This window comes from Salvelinus sp. IW2-2015, unplaced genomic scaffold (genome assembly GCF_002910315.2).
Source record: "Salvelinus sp. IW2-2015 unplaced genomic scaffold, ASM291031v2 Un_scaffold16391, whole genome shotgun sequence".
Taxonomy (NCBI): domain Eukaryota; kingdom Metazoa; phylum Chordata; class Actinopteri; order Salmoniformes; family Salmonidae; genus Salvelinus; species Salvelinus sp. IW2-2015.
The window spans coordinates 236,250-247,672 of record NW_019957564.1 but is presented as its reverse complement, the minus strand read 5'-3'; the positions used below and the strand labels follow the sequence as shown (position 1 = coordinate 247,672).

General features: G+C 45.0%; 1 pseudogene; it reads right to left on the bottom strand.

Annotated features, from left to right (window-relative positions):
* Window positions 1-105: 105 nt before the first annotated feature.
* LOC112080586 (filamin-C-like) overlaps window positions 106-11,423 on the bottom strand; it is a 98,763-nt pseudogene continuing 87,445 nt past the window's right edge.

Below are 11,423 nucleotides of genomic sequence, written 5' to 3'. Positions count from 1 at the left end.
GGCATACGCAACTCACCTGGAAACACACACACACACACACACACACACACACACACACACACACACACACACACACACACACACACACACACACACACACATTACCTGTGATCTTGGCAGTGTAGGGGCTGCCGGCGATGTGTTTGTTGTCAAACTTGACGATGATGTTGTAGTCTCCTGGTACAGTGGGAAGGTAGGACACAGTACAGGTTCCATCCTTGTTGTCCTTACAGTTGATCTCTGCCTTAGAGGGACCCTCCACCGCCAGGGACAGGCCACCTAGACATGAGAGGAGAGAGAGAGAAAGACAGGAAGAGCAGAAGTGAGGAGAGATGGGGGGAATGTCGGGCGAGACAGAAGGGGTGAGAGAGGGATGGAGGAAAAACAGACCGGGGAAAGGGATTGAAGACTTTGAGAATTGTTGAATACCATTTTTAATACCATGATAGAATTTGACCATAGCTCAGTAGTGTATGGTATTATTTGGTTTAGTTCCTTACCTTCCCCTGCATCCTTGGTGACGATGGTGAAGGTGGCAGGTTTGTTGACCATGCCGTGACTCAGACCAGGACCATAAGCTGTCACATGACCACTGTTAATGGCATCTACATAGAACTGGAGGGGACTTCCTGTGATGGAACAGCATGAAACGACCAATTATAGATCTACTTCCTGTATTGAATTTGTGTGTGTGTGTTTGTTTATGAGTGTGTGTGTTTCTCTATGCAATATGTACCTGGGATGTGGTTTCCGTCATATTTGATGTCCATCTCGTGCAGGCCTTTCTCTGTAGGGGCGTACTTCACTGTGACTGTCCCATCCTTGTTGTCTGTGATGTTAGGACGGGCTGTCTTACCTGAGGGCATACGCACCTCACCTGGAAACACACACACACATACACAGGTAAATTATTATCATTCATAACACAGCAAACACCACACACACACAATTGTCAGACATCAGTTAAATCTCACCTGTGATCTCTCCCTTCTGAACGGTGAACGGAATGACCAGGTTGAAGGGGCGGAGCATAGGCTCCATGATATCCCCGGGGGTGACGGGCTCCTCTGTGGCCTATGAAAGGGAAATTATTCAATTAACATTGGCATTCTGGTCTATATCTCTGCTCAGGGACAGTACGAGGGGATGGAGGTGAAAGCACAGCCCAGACAAAGGCCCTGACTCTGGGCAGGCAGGACAGGCGAGAGTCCAGGCTTTGAAGGCCTGAGAGATAATCAAGATAAGCTGAAAGAAAAACAGTCAAAGCGATGCGAGAGCGTCTCACGCACACACAACAGACACATAGATGCTCAATGGCTATCGCCACAAAGGAGACAAGCAAAACAGAAATGAAGTGGACATGCAATGATTCTTTGCGAGCAGCATCTGAGGACAAGCAACAAAGGTTTTTGAGATGTGCATGGAAAGTAAAGTAGGAATCATGGTGTTGGGATATGAAGGAGGTGGGTAAGCTGAAGGAGAGGGTGGAGGTAAGTGCTGGCAGGGTGGGGTGGGGTGAGGGGAGGTTTGGGGTAGGTTTATACCCAGTGAGGGGGGTAGCCCTGGTAGGCCTGGTAGGGCTGTTGTAACTGGAGCTTGTCACACGGTTCCTCTATTATAGGGACGGTATCACTGGCCTGTTGGGGAGGGTAAGTCACACGTTTAGGAAAACTTCATAGAAATCGACGAATTACTCATCATATTTCTATGGGTAACTTACAAATCACCATGCGCACACAGTTATAGTAATCCTCCAAGGATTATCGTAGGCTCATGTAAGTGGCACACCATGCGCAACTCCTATGTTATAAGAGAACTATTTAATACATTTAAGCAATAAGGCCCGAGGAGGTGTGGTATGTGGCCATTATACCACGGCTAAGGGCTATTCTTACACACGACGCAACACGTAGTGCCTGGACACGTAGTGTCTAGACACAGCCCTTAGCCGTGGTATATTGGCCATATATCACAAACCCCTGAGGTGTCTTATTGCTATTATAAACCGGTTACCAACKTAATTAGAGCGGTAAAACAAAAAACTAAAAAACCTGTGGTATACGGTATGATATACCATGGCTTTCAGCCAATCAGAATTCAGGGCTCAAACCACACAATTTGTAATTACTGTTATATGATATGAGTCAAACCTACTGTATGGGAACCAGCCTAGAGAGCACACAACATCGTGTCACATCATAATGTTACAGAAGACATTCAATGAATGAAACACATTTATGGCAACACTTTGACAAACAAACACCACTTTCCCAACAAATTCAGGTAAGGACTACAGTACCCATAATTCCATGGGTACTGTAGTACCAGAAAGTACTCACCACCACGTGGAAGGGGCTGTTTGGAATGTGTTCTCCTCCAAAGCGGATGGTGATGACGTATTTCCCGGGTTCCGGAGCCGTGTAGTAGATGTCAAACGTTCCGTCGGAATTCTCCACCACGTCCACGTCTAGCTCCGCCCCATCTGGCGTCGACACCTTACAGGTCACCTTTCCCTTCCCAGCAGCTTTTGCGTCCACGGTGATGACGGTCTCCTCGCCGATCTGGATGGTGGGTCCGAGGCCTGAACCTGTCGAGAATGATTGACATGTAAGGAGACCATACAAAACAACTGAAACTATCCCGTCATCACTAACATCAAGTCAATATAATCACATGCTGTACATATACTGATATGCATGCTAGTTCTCAGAAGAATTAGCATGTTTAGAAATGCTCACCCAATCCATGTCCTCCAATGGAAACTGTAAATAGAAAATAAAACCATCATTTATGGTGCCTCATGGGTAAAACCCACTCAAGCTACTTCATCAGAGCAATGATTATCCAGGCCTTCCTCCATAGAGATAGACAGTACAGATATACATTTACATATAGTCCTCTCACTGACCTGTGACCAGACACTTGCTGGCGTCTCCAGTGGGCAGGGCATGGATACGATAGGGTGAGTAGGGAATCTCGTCTCCTCCATACTTGATGGTGATGGTGTAGCGCCCTGCCATGTCTGGTACATAGGACACTGTGTACGTCCCATCTCTGTTGTCACGGATATTGGCCTTTTTCGGCTTGCCTTCTGGGTCCTACAGGTATAGGGATATGGTATGAGTGTGTGCGTGCGTGCACTCATGTAAACTGTACATGTTCTATGTATGTCATCTTTTCAACATGATGCAACACTAATCTGTGCACAATGCAACAATGGGAGTGATTATCTTTGAGAAGTGATGGTGCTATGTTTAGGGAAGCRCCATTTTCTACAGTTAGTGGGATAAAGAAAACCACATTAGCCAATTAGCCAAACCCAATGGAGGTCAGTCCACACAGACTGGGGAGGAGGGACATTAAGGGGATGGAGAATGTCTTTCATGTGTACTACTGCTTAGGAGAAACGTTCACTTTCAAACATCCAAGAGATCCCTGTTCCTCCCTGTACTGATGTGTACTGTCCCAACTCATCACAGCACCACAATTGTTTCAGTGAAGCTTCAGCCAGGGAGTCAAGTGAATCCTTTGTTAATGCATTGTTTTAACTTTGGTCTAAAATCCCTTTTTATCTGGTTTACAATCCCTTCCCTCCTCTCTCACAGTAAGAAGAGAAGAGAGTGAAAGGAGACAGAGATTACAAAATAATCCTCCCAGGGTCCTCAGCAAGTACAAAAAAGACAAGGGACAAAGGAACGAGGGGACTAGGGAAGAAGGGGACGAAAAGGGAACAAGAGGGCGAGGGGAGACGGCAGACAGCGTGAGGGGTGAAAGAGAAGAGGCCAGAAAAAGGAAGAGCAGGCCTTACRGAGCCTTTCTTAAGAATACTGAAGGGTATGGTCCCCTTGACTATATGCTTCTCCCATACCCTCCTGCCCCAGTCCTCCACAAACACTGAGGCCTCGCGCCTGGACCCATCCGGACCCTGCAGACAAGTCAACAGGCAGACACATCACAGCCACAACCCAACCACATCCCAGATCAGGGAGCGGCAGAGAGAAACGAATGGGTAGAATGGGGGGAGGGGCTGACTTGACATGGGGGTTGGTGTTTGGGTTTTTTATTAAACACACAATAAGAAAATAAGGTAGAAATGTTAAAATTGGTAACAAGCATGAATCATAACAGCAAGCTTGAAGAGATGTTTATCCTCTTAAGGTTAAAGAAAAAATAAATGGAGGTTCTCTTTTAAATAGGGAGGAGAATGTCTGAGCTCACAGTCTACGACAGTTTCCTGTCTAGAGAGGAAGTGACAGAGGCGGAGGTGACTCACCAGTATCTGCACAGTGAGYAGGCCTTCGCCAGCATCGCGGGCATCGATGGTGAACTCCACRGGCAGGCTGGCAGGCACACCCTGGGCATTCAAACCTGGCCCACTGGCAMGCACCTTACTGGCATCATGAGCAGGCAATGTCTTGATCTTATAAGGACTGCAGAGAGAGGAAAAATAATAATAATTGTAAAGAAATGAGCGTCACGACTAAAAGATTGTTTATGAAAGATCAAGATTTAAATCTCTCAAGGATTGAAATGTTTCAGTTCAACTGAATTCCCACTTCAAGACAGGAAAAGAGGATCAAGAGAGAATGACAGAGGGATGAAAACATTGTGTAGTCAGTACAAAGATTTGATGGAAACATCAAATATGTTTCTCTGTGATCACAGTCTGGTTCCTCCTCCTGCTGTTCTGACCTGCGAGGGACCTCCTGGTCAGCGTACTTCACACACACGGTGTACGGGCCGTCCTTGGCCGGGGTGTAGGTCGCTGTGTGTGTTCCGTCTCCATTATCTGTGATGTTCACTGGCTCAGCCACTCCTGAGGCGGGAAGTAATTAAATATTGATCACAGTCTGAAACCTTAAAACTTCACAGCCAACGAAAGCTATTTGGTTTGTGCGGAGGGAGGGGGGTGTCTGTGTGTGTGTCTCTCTCTTTCTCTCTCCTCTTACCAGTAGGTCCGTACAGCACCACYCCCAGAGGGGCGAGGCCAGCCTTGCTGGTGTCCACAGTGAAGGTCTGAGGAACATGGGCTCTGACTCCACTACCCAGCCCTGGGCCTGAACACCTCACCTTACTTGGGTCCACCAGCTCTCTCACTGGCACACGGAAAGGACTCCCTGCAACACAGACACACAGACAGAATGGAATTGCGCACGTATAGGTATACAGGTCAAGTGTACATTGATGAGTATTCATTTGTTTATGTACCTCTTTGAAAGCCCTGACAAAGCAAAACATTCTCATKACATACTTGTAGCATGTGTTAAACAGGCCCTGTATTGACAAGATATTCGAGTGACCGCTCGGAAATACATGTCCTCAAAGATGGAAAGCAGGCATGGGAAGATGAGATCAGATGGGACCATTCTAGCCAATGAGAGGGTGTATGTATGTATGTCCTTGAACCGACTATTTTAAAATTGCACACAGAAGAAGTTATAAGGGTAATTTAGTTGCTAAAGGCAGCCTCCAGTAGCCCGGCCGGCCTTCAACTTGAGTTACTCAATGGGGGGGGGGTAGCACTGAGTTAGCATGCAACGTCCCTTTCTGGAGTAGCTCAAACTGCTCATGTTATGTCTCCATGAGACGTCATCTTAACGGACTTCATTTGACTTCCAAACACTATTGAGTCTTCACATAGGAATGAATGGTGTCACGTGATCAATGGTTTTGTCCATTCATATATACAGTCATTGGGAAGCCCTCAATGGCAATGTCCATGCTAAAACTGGTTATATCCATGAGTCCTCTATCTCTATGACATGCACAACTCCGATAAACATATTTTTTTTCAAAGATGCCAAAATGCCACGTGCACACACTTATATCAGTGCATATAAGCTAGCCATTACGAAACTTCTATTCGATCAAATAACCCTCACCTAACAAATTAGCGATTAAACTCTCTCATTGACCTCCATACAAAAGTTCCTCTCTTCGTTGGCTTATTTTCATGGACAGATTTTGGGCAGAGTAAACATCTTGCTTCACTTCATCCTCTCTGACCAAGCAAAATATTCTCATTCCATACTTATAGCATGTGGTATATACAGGTCTAGTGTACATCGATACACGTACCTTTTTGAAAGCCGAGACCAATCAAAACATCTTCCATAACACTAACAAAACTCTTTATCAACCAATCAAGAATAGTTTAAATTCTTTCCACAAAGTACCTGGGATGGGCAAGCCTCCGAAGGTAATGTTGACGTCATAGTCACCCGGGGTGAAGGGGATGTACTCCACACTGCAGCTGCCATCTTTATTGTCCTTACAGGACATCTTAGCCTCTGATGGACCYTCGATGGCCAGGCCCAGACCCCCTGTACCAGCACCCCTAGAGGGGGAGGGAGGGACGGAGAGAGGGGGACAGAAAGAGAGAGGGATGGTGAAGAGGGAGGAGAGAAGAATGTTTTACCTAAATGCTGAATTGAAACAAACCAGTATCTCATAACTGAGGAAAAAAAATTGCCAMACCATTTAACCTTTCTCACCCTACTTACACCCCATTTCAACCATCTAATTGTCATCCCAGTTTGTGTCCCGTGTGTACCCCCTGAACAGAGTGACAAAGGGATGCAGTGGTGCTCTCTGATGGAAGCCTTATGTTCCACATGGTAAGGATGATGATTATATAAATAAGTTAGTGTGTGCACCTGGTTTCCACGGTGAAGCGGTTGGGTTTGTCGACCAGGCCCTCCTCCAGACCAGGACCGTAGGCTCTGACACGGCTGGGGTCACAACCCTCCGTTACCGGGACACGGAACGGACTGTTAGGCACCGCCACATCATCATACAGCACCTCAATCAGGTGTATCCCTGAACACACACACACACAGGGAGAGAACACACAGTAAGACAGTACACACACACACACACACACACAAAAGCACATTTGACTACTTTCTTTTGAAAGCAGTGTGACCTCCAAAGAACCCAATCTCAACAGTGAATCACTGTGGCCATCGCTAGAGGAATACTGATTAGATTACTAAGCTGCTACAATAAACTGTATGTGTGTGTGACCTTCATTATGAAAAGTCCATGTCAAAGAGGCTGCCACAAGGTTGCGTATTTCTGTCCCCCAATCCAGCGGGCTGAGGCCTGGACGTAACAGACATCCCCTATTAGTGGAAAACCATCTGCCTTCCCCCTATAGCCAGTCACCGGCTACTAATACCTCTCTCCCCCTCCCCCTCTCATCCTCGCTCTCCTCCCTCTCTCTCCCCTCCCTCTCTCTCCCCGCTCTCTCTCTCCCCTCTCTCTCTCTCCCCTCTCTACCTTATCCTCCCTCTTTCTGTTCTGTGTGTCTCTCTGATCTTCGCTCTCCCTTTTCCAAGTAATCTCAAAGTGTGTGCTCTCTTTGCCCCTTGTGTCCTCAACAACCTGGGCCTATATATACACACACATCAACCCCCTCCCACTTCTCAATAACTCACAAATATTCACAAATGATATCACAGTATGAGTGCTGATCTACGATCAGATCCCCCCCAAACTGATCCTATATCAGTGCTCCTACTCATAGCCACTCCGTGAATATGGGCCAAGGGGCCTACACTGGGAGAAATCCCACTGCTTCCTGGCAGGCTAGAGTATGTTAAAGTCATGAAGGGCAGAACAGCTGAGCTCGGCTCTTTTCCCCATGGCTAAGGGGTAGGGAAAACAGTTAGTTTTATGAAAGCCACAAGGTTTATTTTTTGGGGAATTACGACATGCGGCACTGGAAAAACATTCACAAACAGGGTGAGCACCAAGGCTACCCAGACTCCCTCACTGCAGGCCTCAGAGGGGCTATAAGCCAATCAGACGGGTGTACTGAGGCGGATCTGGGCTCATTCAGGTACAATAAAATCCAAGGCAATCTAATGACTTTCCTATGAGTTTTGGCTTTATGTATGGCAGAAAATACATTGTACCTGATATTCTGCTCCATCATAATGTCCTCTAGATAGAATGTACATCACATTATTGGTGTAGTTGCATGACTCAGCCTTACCATCCTCATAGGCAGCGTATTCCACTCTGTAGGTGCCTTCTCCCTTGTCAGTGATGTAGGCGTCTGTGTTGGCGCCTGAAGGGTTGACGATGCGGGCCTTGACATGGCTGCCCCCGGTCTTGCTCTTGGCACGGGCATCCACGATGAAATGGGTGGTCACCTCCCTCAGGACCCCTGTGGACAACACAGATGCAGTAGGAATGTGGAGCTTGGTTGTTTTGTCTGTCTCTCACAGGTGATGTGTCTGTCTGTCTGTACTTCTGTCTTTCTCCCTCGTTCTCTGATCCACAGGAGGTTGGTGGCACCTTCATTTGGGAGAACGGGCTTGTGGTAATGACTGGAGCGGAATCAGTGGAATGGTATCATATACATCAAACACATGGTTTCCATGGTTTCCATGTGTTTGATGCCATTCCATTTGCGCCGTTCCGGCCATTATTATGAGCCGTCCTCCCCTCAGCAGCCTCCTGCACTCTGATCGCAATTATTTTCTCTCTATGTGATAAACACACATTTCTCTATCTCTCTCTTCCCCCTGTCTATCTCTAACTTTTCCCATGGGATCTAAGCTGAGACTAATTCGACAGCAGGTCTGTCTGAGTTAACACAAACCTCCATTGACAGCCGCACGTCTGCGTCTGCAGTATCAATTCCACTGGCTTTAAAAGCCCAGCCAATCACTGCCAATCAGGAACACAACCAGCCAATCACAAAGCAATCACAACCCCTCACAGTCAGACATGGCCAATCAGGATCGTCCAAGTCTAATCAAAGCCAGACAGGGCTGTGCAGGCCAGTAATGTCAGTCAAGCTGTGGTCAGGTCGCTACGGCTAATTGTCAGTTTATTTTCCTTCCTCTACAGACAGAAAGAGATAGGGGAGAGAGAAAGGACAGAGAGAGAGAGAGAGACAGAGAGACAGAGAGACAGAGAGACAGAGAGACAGAGAGACAGAGAGAGACAGAGAGAGAGAGAATTTATCAAATGCACAGACCACAAATTTAGCACTGCCACACTCTATTAAGCAGGTTTTGAGTGTAGGCTATTCCCCTGACATCTGGAACCAAGGACTAAAAATGGAGACAAACTTGATCCAAACAATTACTGTGGCATTTGTGTCAACAGAAACCTGGCAAAAATACTCTGCGCCATCATGAACAGCATATTACTACACAATGTCCTGAGCAAAAATCTAATTTAATTCTTACCAAATTATCAAACTTCAGACCACATGTATACCCTACACACACTAAATGTTAAATATGTGAATCAAAACAAAACATTTATCCTGCTTTGTGGATTTCCAAAAAGCCTTTGATTCAATTTTGGCATGAAGGCGTTTTTCTCAAATGAATAGAAAATGGTGTGGGTAAAAGAACATACTGTATGATGTCATCAAATCAATGTATACAAATAACAAATGAGCATTCAAAATTGGAAATAAACATACACATTTATTTTCCCAAGGACGCAGAGGGAAACAGTTGAACAACCGAAGCTCAAGTCTATTTAACATATACATGAATGAATTGGCAAAAACACTTGAACAATCAACAGCCCACGGTCTCACTCTTAACGACACAGAAATAAAATGCCTCCTGTATGCAGATGACATGGTGCTGCTGTCCCCCAGCAAAATATGGTTTACCTGGGGTAAACCTGGGCTCTGACCGTCAATCTCAAGAAGACAAACATTCTATCCAGATGTCAAGGAAATCGATATCCACTTTTACTGGGCTCCACTGATGTAGCACACGTCTACACATCATTTGGGACAAAAAAATCTGCTCCTCAGTGAACTTCAACCTGGCTGTGAATTAACTTAAAGACAAAAGCAAGGTAGGGCTTTCTCTGTCATTAAAATATCTATCAAATTAGACATACCAATTAGGATCTGGCTCAAAATATTCAAATCAACAATAGAAGCAATTGCACTATATGGCAGCGAAGTGTGGGGTCCGCTTCTAAAAGAAGAATTTGACAAATGGGACAAACGCCCAATTGAAACGCTGCATGACGATTCTCTAAGATCATCCTAAGAGTACAAAGAAAAACTATAAACAATGCATGCAGAGCAGAATTAGGCCAATTCCCTCTTCTGATTAATATCAAAAAAGACCTACCAAATTATATAATCATTTCTTAATTAACAAGTGACCCCACTCCTCCCACTACAAAGCCCTCAACTGCCAAAAGGTGACCATAGAGAAGAGTCTCGTCAGCCAGGTGGTCCTAAGGCTCAATTCACTAACCACTACCAACCCAACAAATCCTCCGGACAGCACTCAGAAAATCTGGCCCAACCACATTATCACAGAGCAAAAAGAAAAATATCACCTATTGGAAAACCCCCACAAATAATCAAAGTAAACGTCAATGCTATTTAGTTCTAAACAAACAGTACACAGTGGCAGACTATCTGACTATCTGAAAACTGAGGAAAACACTAACTACTGTGTGTACAGACTGAGTGAGCACAGCCTGGTCATAAAGACCAGTCATCACAGGCAAACTTGGCTGCTCAGAGAGGACAGGCTGTGCTCATTCTTCACCCAGGAAGAGGAAGAGACAGAACTGTATTTTCTGTCAAACTGTGACAGACATTCTGACATAAGAAATACATTCTTCCCAAAATTATAAAACAACACAAAGAATTTGAAAACCTAAATGACGAAGACAAACTTAAATACATTCTTGGTTAAAAACTCAAATGCTGTGTTTTATCAGCCAAATGTGTGGCCTCCTTCCACAACCTGAGGGACAGCCAGTGAGAAGTACAGTGTGATTATTCATATTAACCTATTCTTAACTAGTATTTATTGTAATTGCTGCTAATATGAGTATCACTATCATTATCATTGCTTCATTATATTTCCTGAGCTTTCTTATATCTCCTAGATATGGGACAGACACTTCAAAACCTTATTCCTTGACTGTCTGTTTTCCCAACGGCTTAGACTCTTAAGAATTAATCACAGTCTAGTATATTGCTGTCTTTGACCATCGTCGCTATATGTTTACTTTGACAATGTAAGTGTTTACTTTCCATGTAAATAAAGTATACTGAATTTAATTGGTAGGACATGGATGGTAACCGCGGTAAGCATTCACAAATGTAAGACTAATCGTATGATCGTCCATGCGACAGACGATGCACGGACAATAGGCTTTTCACTTGAATTGTTTTCCTGAATCAGTGCTAATTTAGACGACCGTCTTGCACTTCTTTGACACAGATTCAAACTGATTTCAGGAGATAGCTTCTGATGTGATTCAAAACTAAGGTTTAGGACTTAAAAAGACAGTCTTGTAGTTTAAAAAGATCGCAGTCTGTGACGCCTACTCCTTTAACAGTACATAAAGAGATATTTAGATGAAAAGGAGTAATTGCGGTGCCAAATACGTATAAGTATGTCATATACAGT